The following is a 13,150-nucleotide window of genomic DNA, read 5'->3' as shown; positions in this document are numbered from 1 at the left end:
AGTAGATCAATAGGTACCACTCCGACGGGAAGGTAAGGGCGCTCCATGCAGTCATGCCGGCCACATGACCTTGAAGGTGTCTACGGACAACACCGGCTCTTCGGCTTAGAAATGGAGATGAGCACCAACCCCTAGAGTCGGTCACGATTGGACTTAATGTCAAAGGAAAACCTTTACCTTTTTTACAGTAGAGTCTCACTTATCCAACATCCACTTATCCAACGTTCTGGATAATCCAACGCAGTTTGCCTCCCGCCCCAATCCACAGCTGTTTCTCTAGACAGCAAGGATTGAACATTTTATGGATTTACCATATATACTCAAGTACAAGCCGACCCGAATATAAGCCGAGGCACCTAATTTTACCACAAAAAAACTGGGAAAGCATTGACTCCATTATAAGCCAAGGGTGGTAAATTTCAGAAATAAAAATACACTAGAGTCTCACTTATCCAAGCTTCTGGATTATCCAAGCCATTTTTGTAGTCAATGTTTTCAATATACAGTAGAGTCTCGCTTATCCAACGTAAACAGGCCGGCAGAACGTTGGATAAGCGAATATGTTGGATATTAAGGAGAGAATAAGGAAAAGCCTATTAAATATCAAATTAGGTTATGGTTTTACAAATTAAGCATCAAAACATCATGTTATACAACAAATTTGACAGGAAACTTAGTTCAATACACAGTAATGCTATGTTGTAATTACTGTATTTACGAATTTAGCACCAAAATATCACGATGTATTGAAAACATTGACTACAAAAATGCATTGGATAATCCAGAACGTTGGATAAGTGAGTGTTGGATAAGTGAGACTCTACTGTATTGTGATATTTTGGTGCTAAATTCGTAAATACAGTAATTACAACATAACATTACTGCGTATTGAACTACTTTTTTTGTCAAATTTGTTGTATAACATGATGTTTTGGTGCTTAATATGTAAAATCATAATCTAATTTGATGTTTAATAGGCTTTTCCTTAATTCCTCCTTATTATCCAAGATATTTACTTATCCAAGCTTCTGCTGGCCCGTTTAGCTTGGATAAGTGAGACTCTACTGTAGATACTAATAAAATTACATTAATTGAGGCATCAGTAGGTTAAATGTTTTTGAATATTTACATAAAGTTCAAATTTAAGATAAGACTGTCCAATTCTGATCAAATCATTATTCTCATCTTCTTCAATGTAAATGTGCTTATGTATCCTTTTAATAATAATAGAGTAAAATAATACATGTAATAATAATAATAATAAATACAGGAAAATAATACATGTAATAATAAATAGAGTAAAATAATAAATGCAATAATAATAATAATAATAATAAGAATATCAGAGTGAAATAATAAATGTATTAGTAATAATAAAAAATAGACTAAAATAAATGTAATAGTAGCAACAATAATAGAGAAAAATAATAAATGTAATAATACCAATAATAATAGAGAAAAATAATAAATGTGCCATATATTCCTGAGTATAAGCTGACCCAAACATAAGCCAACCAGGACCCTCACCTGAGTATAAACCAAGGGGGGCTTTTTCAGTCTTAAAAAGAGGGCTGAAAAAATAGGCTTATACTCGAGTATACACAATAATTTCCAACAATGTTGCTACTGTAAGTTCATTTTACGCAATTCTATCTTTATTTGCAGTCAATTTGTGAGTAGCCAATGTTTTTGTAGTCAATGTTTTCAATATATTGCGATGCTTTGGTGCTAAATTCATAAATACAGTAATTACTACATAACGTTACCATGTTCTGGACTGCCTTTTCTGTCGATTTGTTGTAAAACATGATGTTTTTGGTGCTTAATTTGTAAAATCATAACGTAATTTGACGTTTAATTGACTTTTCCTTAATCCCTCCTTATTATCCAAGATATTCGCTTATCCAACATTCTGCCAGCCCATTTATGTTGGATAAGTGAGACTCTACTGTATTGTTATTTTATTGTGTTGCTTATTGCCGGTACTTTTTCATTATTTTCACTGGTGTTTAAAAAGAAACCTGAGGACTGGTAAGAAAATGACATAAAACTCAAAAACTTTTTTCCAAAGTGCCTTCAAGTGTGACTCAAAGATGCTACAGAGACTGAAGTAGACTGGTGGTTTAGATGCTTTGAGCTTGCCTGTTCATACAGCCACACCTACCCTTGCTACCTACTAACCCACACTTCTGCTTGCCCTTGTTGACCTTTCCTGTGACCCAAGCTGCACTTGTAATAATTAGGACAATTGGTCTCTTTTTCACCAGTGGTAGTCACATTCCCATAAGAGCTACCACAACACACAGGTAAAACTTCCTCTTCCTCTCCCATCCCACTTGCAGCATTCTTGTATTTACTGAAATAAATGAAATTAATCCATATAATGATGCAAGACACGACACCATCAGGGCTGGCCTTTCCATTAGGCAGAATGAAGCAGCAAGGAGAGGGGAGACTAGGGAGTTACAGGACTCAACAAATAATAATAATAATAATAATAATAATAATAATAATAATAATAATAATAATGGAAAAGCTGACAAGGAGAAGACCTGGCTCTGGCTCACAAATGGGACCCTGAAGAAGGAGACAGAAGGCCTGATCCTTGCAGACCAGGAGCAAGACATCAGGACAAAGGCAATTAAGGCCAAGATCGAATAATCAGATGATGACCCAAAATGCAGACTGTGCAAAGAAGCTGATGAAACCATTGATCATATCCTCAGCTGCTGTAAGAAAATCGCACAGACAGACTACAAACGGAGGCACAACTACCGGTATGTGGCCCAAATGATTCATAGGAACTTATGCCTCAAGTACCACCTCCCAGCAGTAAAGAACTGGTGGGATCACAAACCTGCAAAAGTATTGGAAAATGAGCATGCAAAGATACTGTGAGACTTCCGAATCCAGACTGACAAAGTTCTGGAACACAACACACCAGACATCACAGTTGTGGAAAAGAAAAAGGTTTGGATCATTGATGTCGCCATTCCAGGTGACAGTCGAATTGATGAAAAACAACAGGAAAAACTCAGCCGCTATCAGGACCTCAAGATTGAACTTGAAAGACTCTGGCAGAAACCAGTGCAGGTGGTCCCGGTGGTGATTGGCACACTGGGTGCCGTGCCAAAAGATCTCAGCCGGCATTTGGAAACAACAGACATTGACAAAATTACGATCTGCCAACTGCAAAAGGCCACCCTACTGGGATCTGCGCACATCATCCGAAAATACATCACACAGTCCTAGACACTTAGGAAGTGTTCAACTTGTAATTTTGTGATACGAAATCCAGCATATCTATCTTGTTTGCTGTGTCATAATAAAAAATAATAATACTATAATAACTTTATTCTTGCTACACCCTTTTAATGCTAAGCGGGGTTCCTTAGGGCAAAGGCAGGACATGGGTTCATGGGCACGATTCAACTGATGGTCTAGTCAGCTTCTGGAAGCTACATCTTTGTTTTTTTTCTGCAAAGAGTAACATTTCTTGAACTGTCTTTTCCATCTTGAATACCTTGGGAGGTGTTCAACAATTTCTTGAATCTGCACTAGAGCTTTTTCGAAGGTTTTTAAAAATCAACACATGGTTTGCTGTGGTGGTCTTAGGGTTTGAAGAACACATTTTCTCCCATCTGATTTTTCAAAAATACTTTGCAGTTATTTATTTATTTACAGCATTTATATTCCTCGCCCTTCTCACCCTGAAGGGGACTCAGGGCGGATCACGTTACACATATAGGCAAACATTCAATGCCTTTTAACACAGAACAAAGACAAACAAACATAGGCTCTGAGTGGGCCTTGAACTCATGACCTCCTGGTCAGAGTGATTCATTGCAGCTGGTTGCAGCTGGCTTGCTCTCCAGCCTGCGCCACAGCCCGGGCCTGTGCTATAGTGCTATTTTACTAGTATCCCAGTGCACTGGAGGAAAAAAAAGGGAAAGAAGGGACTATATTATTCGGATATGTCTCCTGTTAAAAAAGAAACATATTTATGAGTGCATTTCTCTCCAGTCCATATCCAGAAGCTAACTGGGTTGCCAAACTTATTTCAATACTGGCCACGGGTGCAGCAGCTTAGTTTAGAGTTGGATAACATCACACTCAAAACAGGGAATATCTTCTGAGAGAATATGTTGTTTTTTCCTCTCCATTTCCCCAATGAAGAGATGAGCCAGATGATGGAGGAGAACCCACCTTTGAGGCTGCCACTGCTGTCATCCAGCAAAGCCACCTGAGCTCATTTGCTCCACATACTTCATGGTAGGACTGGCCGTGATATAGGCAGACTTGGGCATCTAGATTTCCCCTTTTAACAGATCTTTTCCAGTCTCTCCCAGTTTCCCAGGTTGCCCTCACTGCTCTCTTGGAAGCTCATCTTGGATACATACTTCTAGGAAGCGTAAGCACCGTGCATTCTCAACCACAATTAAAGAAAACCTGGAAGCAATTTTCAGAGGCAGGTGTGTTCTTTGTCACTTTTGATGAAGCAGTGTCACAATCCTAAATTAGCCTTGCGAAGAGACATTTTAATCTCCTTACACTGCAAGGTAACAATAGGTTAATTGTTAAAATAAAGGGTTTCTCAGAAGCTGGGTAGTGGCTGTCATCAAAATGTTTTCACAATAAATAAGCCAAGGGGGAAACTGGCGTGAAAAAGAGAGGCAACATGTTGCAAAATCAAAGTGTCACAGTTTGGAAATGCTGGATGGGCATGATTCAGATTTGAGAAAAAGAGTGGGTGAGGATTTTGTTCGAAACAAGATGCAAAGAAAATGCACACATTTCTTCATGGGTGGACTAGAAGATTTTCTGATTTTTAAAAAACTAAATGAACAAAATTGGCAGCCAAATCTGTCCAGTGTTTTCAATATTGTTTCTGCCCTTCCTAGTGATTCTTCTAAACTAGCTCAACTTTCAAAGGTGAGAGGTTCCTGATCAATTTCAGCTGTTAATCTGTCAGATTCAAGGATAGAAAATGTGGAAGGTTATTGTTATACATGACAACAGCAGCAAGAAATACCTTTGTTCAAAGATGGAAGGACTCAACAATTCAGACACAAAATGATTGGCCTATGAAAAGAAGCGAACTTGCAAAATAGATAATCTTACTACGTTGATTAAGGAGAGATCTCTAACTACAGTAGAGTCTCACTTATCCAACATAAACAGGCCGGCAGAACGTTGGATAAGTGAATATGTTGGATAATAAGGAGAGATTAAGGAAAAGCCTATTAAACATTAAATTAGGTTATGATTTTACAAATTAAGTACCAAAACATCATGTTATACAACAAATTTGGCAGAAAAAGTAGTTCAATACACAGTAATGCTATGTAGTAATTACTGTATTTACGAAATTAGCGCCAAAATATCACAATGCATTGAAAACATTGACTACAAAAATGCGTTGGATAATCCAGAACGTTGGATAAACGAGTGTTGGATAAGTGAGACTCTACTGTATAACTTTAAGATAGACTGGGGCTTATTCATTGTGTTCCTCCAGCAAAGATGGGGTCAAGCTCCATCTCTGATTTTTTGGACTAGAAAAGTGTTATTATATACATTAAAAAGGTAAAGGTTTCCCCTGATGTTAAGTCCATTCATGTCTGATTCTGGGGGTTGGTGTTCATCTCCATTTCTAAACCAAAGAGCCGTCGTTGTCCATAGACACCTCCAAGGTCATGTGGCCAGCATGACTGCATGGAGCGCCGATACCTTCCCGCTGGAGCGGTACCTATTGATCTACTCACATTGGCATGTTTTCGAACTGCTAGGTTGGCAGAAGCTGGAGCTAACAGTGGGTGCTCACTCCGCTCCTGGTATTTGAACCTGTGACCTTTCAGTCTGCAAGTTCAGCAGCTCAGTACTTTAACACACTTCGCCACCGGGCTCCATCTATTATATACATTACTATACATTATAACTGTATTCTCAATGACGAGATAAATAAAAATCACGGACAAATAGACTGTGCCATCTTGTGGACAAATTTAATATCACAACCCAGTATGACATTCCTGTTTAACTAATGCAGCCCAACATGTTGTTTAAAACATTCCTTTTGGAATGTCATCTTCTTAAAACTGGACTAGTTGTTTTACAGTATATTCAAACCCCTGATATAAATGAGTTGGAGTTTAGGGGATTCTGCTTCTTCTTTTTAGCTTTTTACCCACCTCAAGCCGCGAGGAGAGGCAGGTAAGAAATAAAATGATGGTGATGATAATAATGATAATGAGGAATAAATATGAGGAATAAATATCTGAGGTGACATGGTTTAATCAAGGCGTATGTGAAAGGCGTCAGCGGATGAATCTAATTACTCATGCATCTTTTTTTCTTTTTTTTAAAATAAATTTTTATTAAAAAGGAGAAAAAAACCTGATTTATATACATAAAAGTGGGGAACAATATAAGTATAGGAAAGTAGGAAAACAGCAAAAAAGAAAAAAAGAGAAGAAAAAAAAGGGGGGGTGAGGTTAGGAAAAGAGGTATTTGGTGGCTTCCGTTCTTTCTCCTCCTGTAAGATAATAGTTTAGCACTGTCTATGTAAAAACTAAATATAAGTTCTTTCCCACTCGTAACTTTAATATTTCTTAAGATAATTTTCTGAAGGTGACTTTTATGCATCTTAATATTTTATAATTCGTATTTTAATAGAGTTAATATAGCTTATAATTGATTTTAATTACTCTGATTTTATCTGCTTGGATTTTAATGTATTTGTCCATTATTTTATTTTGTGTATTGTTGGAATGTTTTAAGTTTATGTTAAATATGTTGTTGTTGTTCGGGCTTGTCCCTGTTGAGAGCCTCCCCGAGTCCCTTCGGGGAGATGGGGAGGGATATAAAAATAAAGTTTATTATTATTATTTATTATTATTTTATTGAACTGTTACTGTTTTATTGAATGTGTTTTTGGGGCAATGGAATTTGCAAACTGTTGTAAGCCACCTTGAATCCCTACGGGTGAGAAGGGCGGGGTAGAAATAATGTAAATAAATAAATAAATAAATAAATGATGATGATGATGATGATCATCGTCTCTGTGTTCTTTTAAATAGGTAGAAAGCAACAACTGATTGAAAACAGCTACACAAAACGTGTTAATGGGTTGGAAAAAAGCCCATAATTTCTGGTCTGAAGGCTGCCAAGTTCAAATCCAACCCGGGGAGAGCACGGATAAGCTCCCTCTATCAGCTCCAGCTCCATGCGGGGACATGAGAGAAGCCTCCCACGAGGATGGTAAAACATCAAAACATCCGGGCATCCCCTGAGCAATGTCCTTGCAGACGGCCAATTCTCTCACACCAGAAGTGACTTGCAGTTTCTCAAGTCGCTCCTGACACACACAAAAAAATTCCACATGTCAGGTTTGAATAACCTATGTGTCCAAATCGGTTCTCTTTAGGATGGCCACATATTCACCATCCCCCTCCCCAAATTATATACTGTATATTATACGTTAATTTATATATCTTCAAGAAAGACTTGAAAACATGGCTCTTCCGTTGTGCTTTTGGAGAGTAACTATTTTATATTTCTTTTCCGTTGCTCCCTCTAATATCTATCCTCCAGAATACCCCACTTCCTTATGACCCTGTTTCGCTGTGGTTTTTATTTTTATGTCTGTCTCACCCCGAGTTTTAACTTAATGTTCATGTGGTCCGCCCTTGTTTTTCATTGTTTCCTTGATTTATTTTGTAATGGATATTATTATTTATTGTATTGCTTATTGTGTTGTGATGTGTTGTTCTTTTATATGCTGTTTATATTGTATTGTTCTGGGCATGGCCCCATGTAAGCCGTCCCGAGTCCCCGTTGGGGAGATGGTGGCGGGGTATAAATAAAGTTATTATTATTATTATTATTATTATTATTATTATTATTATTATTATTATTATTTTATCTGGATTCAAATTTGGAAATAATTACGATAGGTTGGAATTCAGTGTGGGTCTAGCATAGGCATGGGCAAACTTCGGCCCTCCAGGTGTTTTGGACTTCAACTTCCACAATTCCTAACAACCTACCAGTGAGGCTCTGTGCGCCCGCTGTTAGCCCCAGCTCCTGCCAACCTAGCATTTCGAAAACATGCAGATGTGAGTAGATCAATAGCTACTGCTCCAGCGGAAGAAACAGAGTTGGAGTGGATCACAAAGATTATTTAGTCCAAACCCCATCACATAGGAACTCCTAAGAGATGCCCATTAACTATTTAAAGACCTCCCGAGGAGAGTCTACCTCAGGGGTCCCCAAACTAAGGCCCGGGGGCCGGATGCAGCCCTCCGAGGTCATTTACCTGGCCCCCGCCCTCAGTTTTATAATATAATATATTGTATATACATATAATATTTATAATAATATTATAATGTAATACAATATAACACTAATAATAATACCATATAATAATATTAATTATATATTCTTTATTACATATAATATTACTAATAATATTATAGTATAGTGGTATAGTTCAATAAAGTAATATATAATGCTAATATTGTGCTATGCTAATAATATAATATATTGTATGTACATATAATTTGTAAGCCACTCTGAGTCCCCTTTGGGGTGAGAAGGGTGTGATACAAATGTAGTAAATAAATGCAGTAAATAAATAAATAATAAATAAATACATTCTAGACTTAGGCTCGCCCAAAGTCTGAAATGACTTGAAGGCACACAACAACAACAACAACAACAACAACAACAACAACAATCCTAATTAACTTGACTATCTCATTGGCCAGAAGCAGAAGCACACTTCCCATTGAAATCCTGATAAATGTATGTTGGTTAAAATTATTTTTATTTTTAAATATTGTATTGTTTTTTCATTGTTCTTGTTGTTGTTGTTTTTGCACTACAAATAAGACATATGCAGTGTGCATCAGAATTTGTTTGTATTTTTTTTTCAAATGATAATCCGGCCCCTCAACAGTCTGAAGGATTGTGGACCGGCCCTCGGCTTAAAAAGTTTGGGGACCCCTGGTCTACCTCTTCAAGATATTCCACTATTGACCATTTCTCACAGTAAAAATGTTCTTCCTAATATTTAGGTGGGATCTTTTGACTTGAGATTTGAAACCATTGGTGGAGCAATCATGCTCCTGAAATTGTACATCGGGACCTAAAATCTGGGTAGCACATTGAGCCATAGTTACACAGCTCAACAGGTCACTTCCTCCTCAATTATATAGAGATGTAATCCTATTTATTTATTTATTAGCGACATTTATATCCCGCGCTTCTCACCCTGAAGGGGACTCAGGGCGGCTTACAAGTCATATGTACATACAATGTATTATTCGTATAGCACAATATAAGCATTATATATTACTATATTGTACTATAACACTATATTGTAATATTATTAGTAATATTACATGTAATATATACCATTATAACAGTGTATTATTATTATATTGTATTACATTATAATATTATTAATATTATATGCATATACATATATTATGGAGCCCCGGTGGCGAAGTGTGTTAAAGCACTGAGCTGCTGAACTTGCAGACCAAAAGGTCCCAGGTTCAAATCCCAGGAGCGGAGTGAGCTCCCGCTGTTAGCTCCAGCTTCTGCCAACCTAGCAGTTCGAAAACATGCCAATGTGAGTAGATCAATAGGTACCGCTCGGGCGGGAAGATAACGGCGCTCCATGCAGTCATGGCGGCCACATGACCTTGGAGGTGTCTATGGACAACGCCGGCTCTTCGGCTGAGAAATGGAGATGAGCACCAACCCCCAGAGTCAGTCACGACTAGACTTAACGTCAGGGGAAAACCTTTACCTAATTCATTGTGACTTTTCCTTGCTGTGGGTGGGAATTGCATTTCTCCCTTTTTTTAAAAAAAGAATGAAAATGGAAAGACTCTTGAGGTTTTTAAAGAAATCAAATTTGAGGGTATGAAATTGTTACAGGGAAAAGAGAAAAGCTTTGCAGATATCTTCCCAAGTTGAGCTTGCATGAGTGAGAGTTAAGCAACACTTGAGAGTAACTGAATGCAGCTGAACCCAACATAGTGGGAGGGAAGGTCTCTTCGGGGAGATAGGAATTGTTTTTAAAAGGGTGTGTGCATCTTTGGCCTCAGTTCAGAGTGGAAGAAAGTCAGATATTGCTCTTCTTGAGTTCTGTCATTTGTTTTGGAACTTGGAATTGCAACTTGATAAATAATTTACAATAATATATAATAATTATAACATATTGTATATACATATAATATTCATAATATTATATTGTAACTAGCTATGCCCGGCCACACGTTGCTGTGGCGTTGTCTGGTGGTGTTGGTGAGAACTTGTTGAGGTAGTGGTGGTATTGAATGTCTGTTGTATGGTTGTCCTTATGTTTAGTATGCATTTGGTTGTTTGTGTACTGTGAAAGTGGTGAGGGTAGAGGGGGTCTATGTCCCTGTGTAGTATTGTATAGTATTTATACGTTGTCCATGTGTTCCGAATGCTTGGATTGTGTCCTGCTGCATAGTAGAAAGGGTTGGGCTGGATGGCCCTTAGGGGTCTCTCCAAATTCTTGTGCCTGTCCCCTGGGCTGAGTGGGTTGCTAGGAGACCAAGTGGGTGGAACTTAGCCTTGTAACTGGCAGCAATTGGATAAAAACAATAATTTCTCTCCCTCTAATTAGGACTTTATTTTTCTTTTCTTTTTGTTGTATCAACCTAGAGCCATGGATGATGGGTTGTGTTGTCAAATTTTGAGGTTGGGGGGCCTGTAGTTTTGTTGTTTTGTCCATTGCCCTGATGCCATCACTCTTTTATATATATAGATACGATATAATACTAATAATACAATATAATAATATCAATTATATATTATATTTTACATGTAATATTACTAATAATATTACAATATATTGATACAGTACAATATAGTAATTTCTTACCAGTATTGTACTATGCTAATAATATAATATTGTGTGTAAATTTAATTTGTAAGCCGCTCTGAGTCCCCTTTGGGGTGAGAAGGGCGGCATATAAATGTAGCAAATAAATAAATAAATAAATAAATAAATAAATAAATAATGAAACATTACCCATTCAGTATGGTATAGGGAATAATGTTGAACTCTCCTTGTAATTTCTAAAACTGACTTTAACCTTGAATCAAAGGGTGGGTCACACTCTGATTTATCTCTGTGCTATAGCTTCTTGTCTTGGCCTATATAAATGCCTGGGACAAGTACTGATCAGTTGGAGATATATTTTGAAATTTATCCAGAGGCCATTTATTACATATCCTGATTTTTTTATGTATGTGTCAGGAGTGACTTGAGAAACTGCAAGTTGCTTCTGGTGTAAGAAAACTGGCTATCTGCAAGGACGTTGCCCAGGGGACGCCTGGATGTTTTGATGTTTTTACCATCCTTGTGGGAGCTTCTCCTATGTCCTCTCATGGAGCTGGAGCTGATAGAGGGAGCTCATCTGCTCTCTCCCCGGGTTGGATTTGAACGGCAACCTTCAAGTCAGCAATCCAGCCTTCAAGTCAGCAACTCAACCTTCAAGTCAGCAGTCCTGCTGGCACAAGGGCTTAACCCCCATCCTGAAAAACTTCAGTTCACTCATATTTAACCGTAATCTCTTACAGCAGTGAGAAGATGCACCAAGGGCTTGGTTGCAACTAGGAAATCCCTGCTGCTTTGCCATGTGTGTGCCTTTCCTTTCCAGAACAAAAACACACAACCGCATAGCAACCCTCGGTCCCACCTTGCAACAGGAAAGACTAGTCAACCGAATCTCTTCCTTCCTTCCAGGCTTTCCTTTAACAAAAATGCTTTACACAAACAAAACTGCATACTTCAGAGGTGCTACTGCCATTAGTCTGGTGGATAATATAGTAGCTGGATCCCTAGAGGCTTCAGATGCAACCCACACACCCTTATATGGGGGTAAATCATGATAAACCGAATTTATTGTGTTTCTTAGCAGATAAATACTGTAAAAAAAAAGTTATACAGCAAGCTTTTCTGGGCCACACAAGACTCTTACGGTAGAAAGATTAGTCACTTGCTTTCTGCAAGAAATGTGTTACTTTTTAGGAAATTAGGATTGGAATGACCACAAATCTATATATATAAAATGATAAAGTTGTTTGCGCAGTGACTATAACAACAAAACTAAACATCCCAGAAATACGAAATTTGGCAACACAATGCAAAAGGCTTGCCTCCAGGTTACAACAACACAACCACACCACAAAACCACACAGGACCCACAAAACTCACAACAACGCATTGTGACTATAACAACACAACTAAACGCCCCAGAAATACGAAACTTGGCAACACAACGCAAAAGCCTTCCCTCCAGGTTGTAACAACACAACCACACCACAAAACCACAATCCGGACCCATAAAACTCACAACAACGCATCATGACTATAACAACACAACTAAACGCCCCAGAAATACAAAATTTGGCACACAACTAAACGCCCCAGAAATACAAAACTTGACAACACAACACAAAAGCCTTTTCTCCCGGTTGTAACAACACAACTACACCACAAAACCACAATCCGGACCCACAAAACTCACAACAACGCATTGTGACTATAACAAATACAAAATTTGACAACACAACTCATCCACCTCCCCAATCCCTACATTCACACTTGGTCTCCAAAAAAACAATTACAATAATAACAATGACAACAACAACAATAAGAATCAACACCATCACAGGCAAGAAACAGCCAGGCACTGAGGCTGAGAGGCCAGTCAGTGCTACACTGGGCCTCCAAAAAACAATACAGTCGCATCTAACTTATCCAACCTTCATGACCACAACAACAACAACAATAATAAACACCTACACAGGCAAAACAAAAAAAAAGGACTATTGTACCACAATAAAAATATAAACCGCACTCAGCAGAATCAGACATTACAACTAACAACAAACCAAAGACAACAGGGATCTCAAGCAATTATCAATCAACACAAAAATTGAAGAAGGTAACAGACTTCAAATACTACTACTAATGTGAGTATAAAGAAGGTGGAGGTCACAGCATAAATACAACCTAATGTAAACTGACCAACACCACCAGACTCAGCCACAGCAACGCGTGGCCGGGCACAGCTAGTCACACATAATTACTTAAGCCCAC

The sequence above is a fragment of the Anolis carolinensis genome, unplaced genomic scaffold (assembly GCF_035594765.1).
Source record: "Anolis carolinensis isolate JA03-04 unplaced genomic scaffold, rAnoCar3.1.pri scaffold_10, whole genome shotgun sequence".
Classification (NCBI taxonomy): domain Eukaryota; kingdom Metazoa; phylum Chordata; class Lepidosauria; order Squamata; family Dactyloidae; genus Anolis; species Anolis carolinensis.
This window is presented reverse-complemented; position numbering follows the sequence as displayed.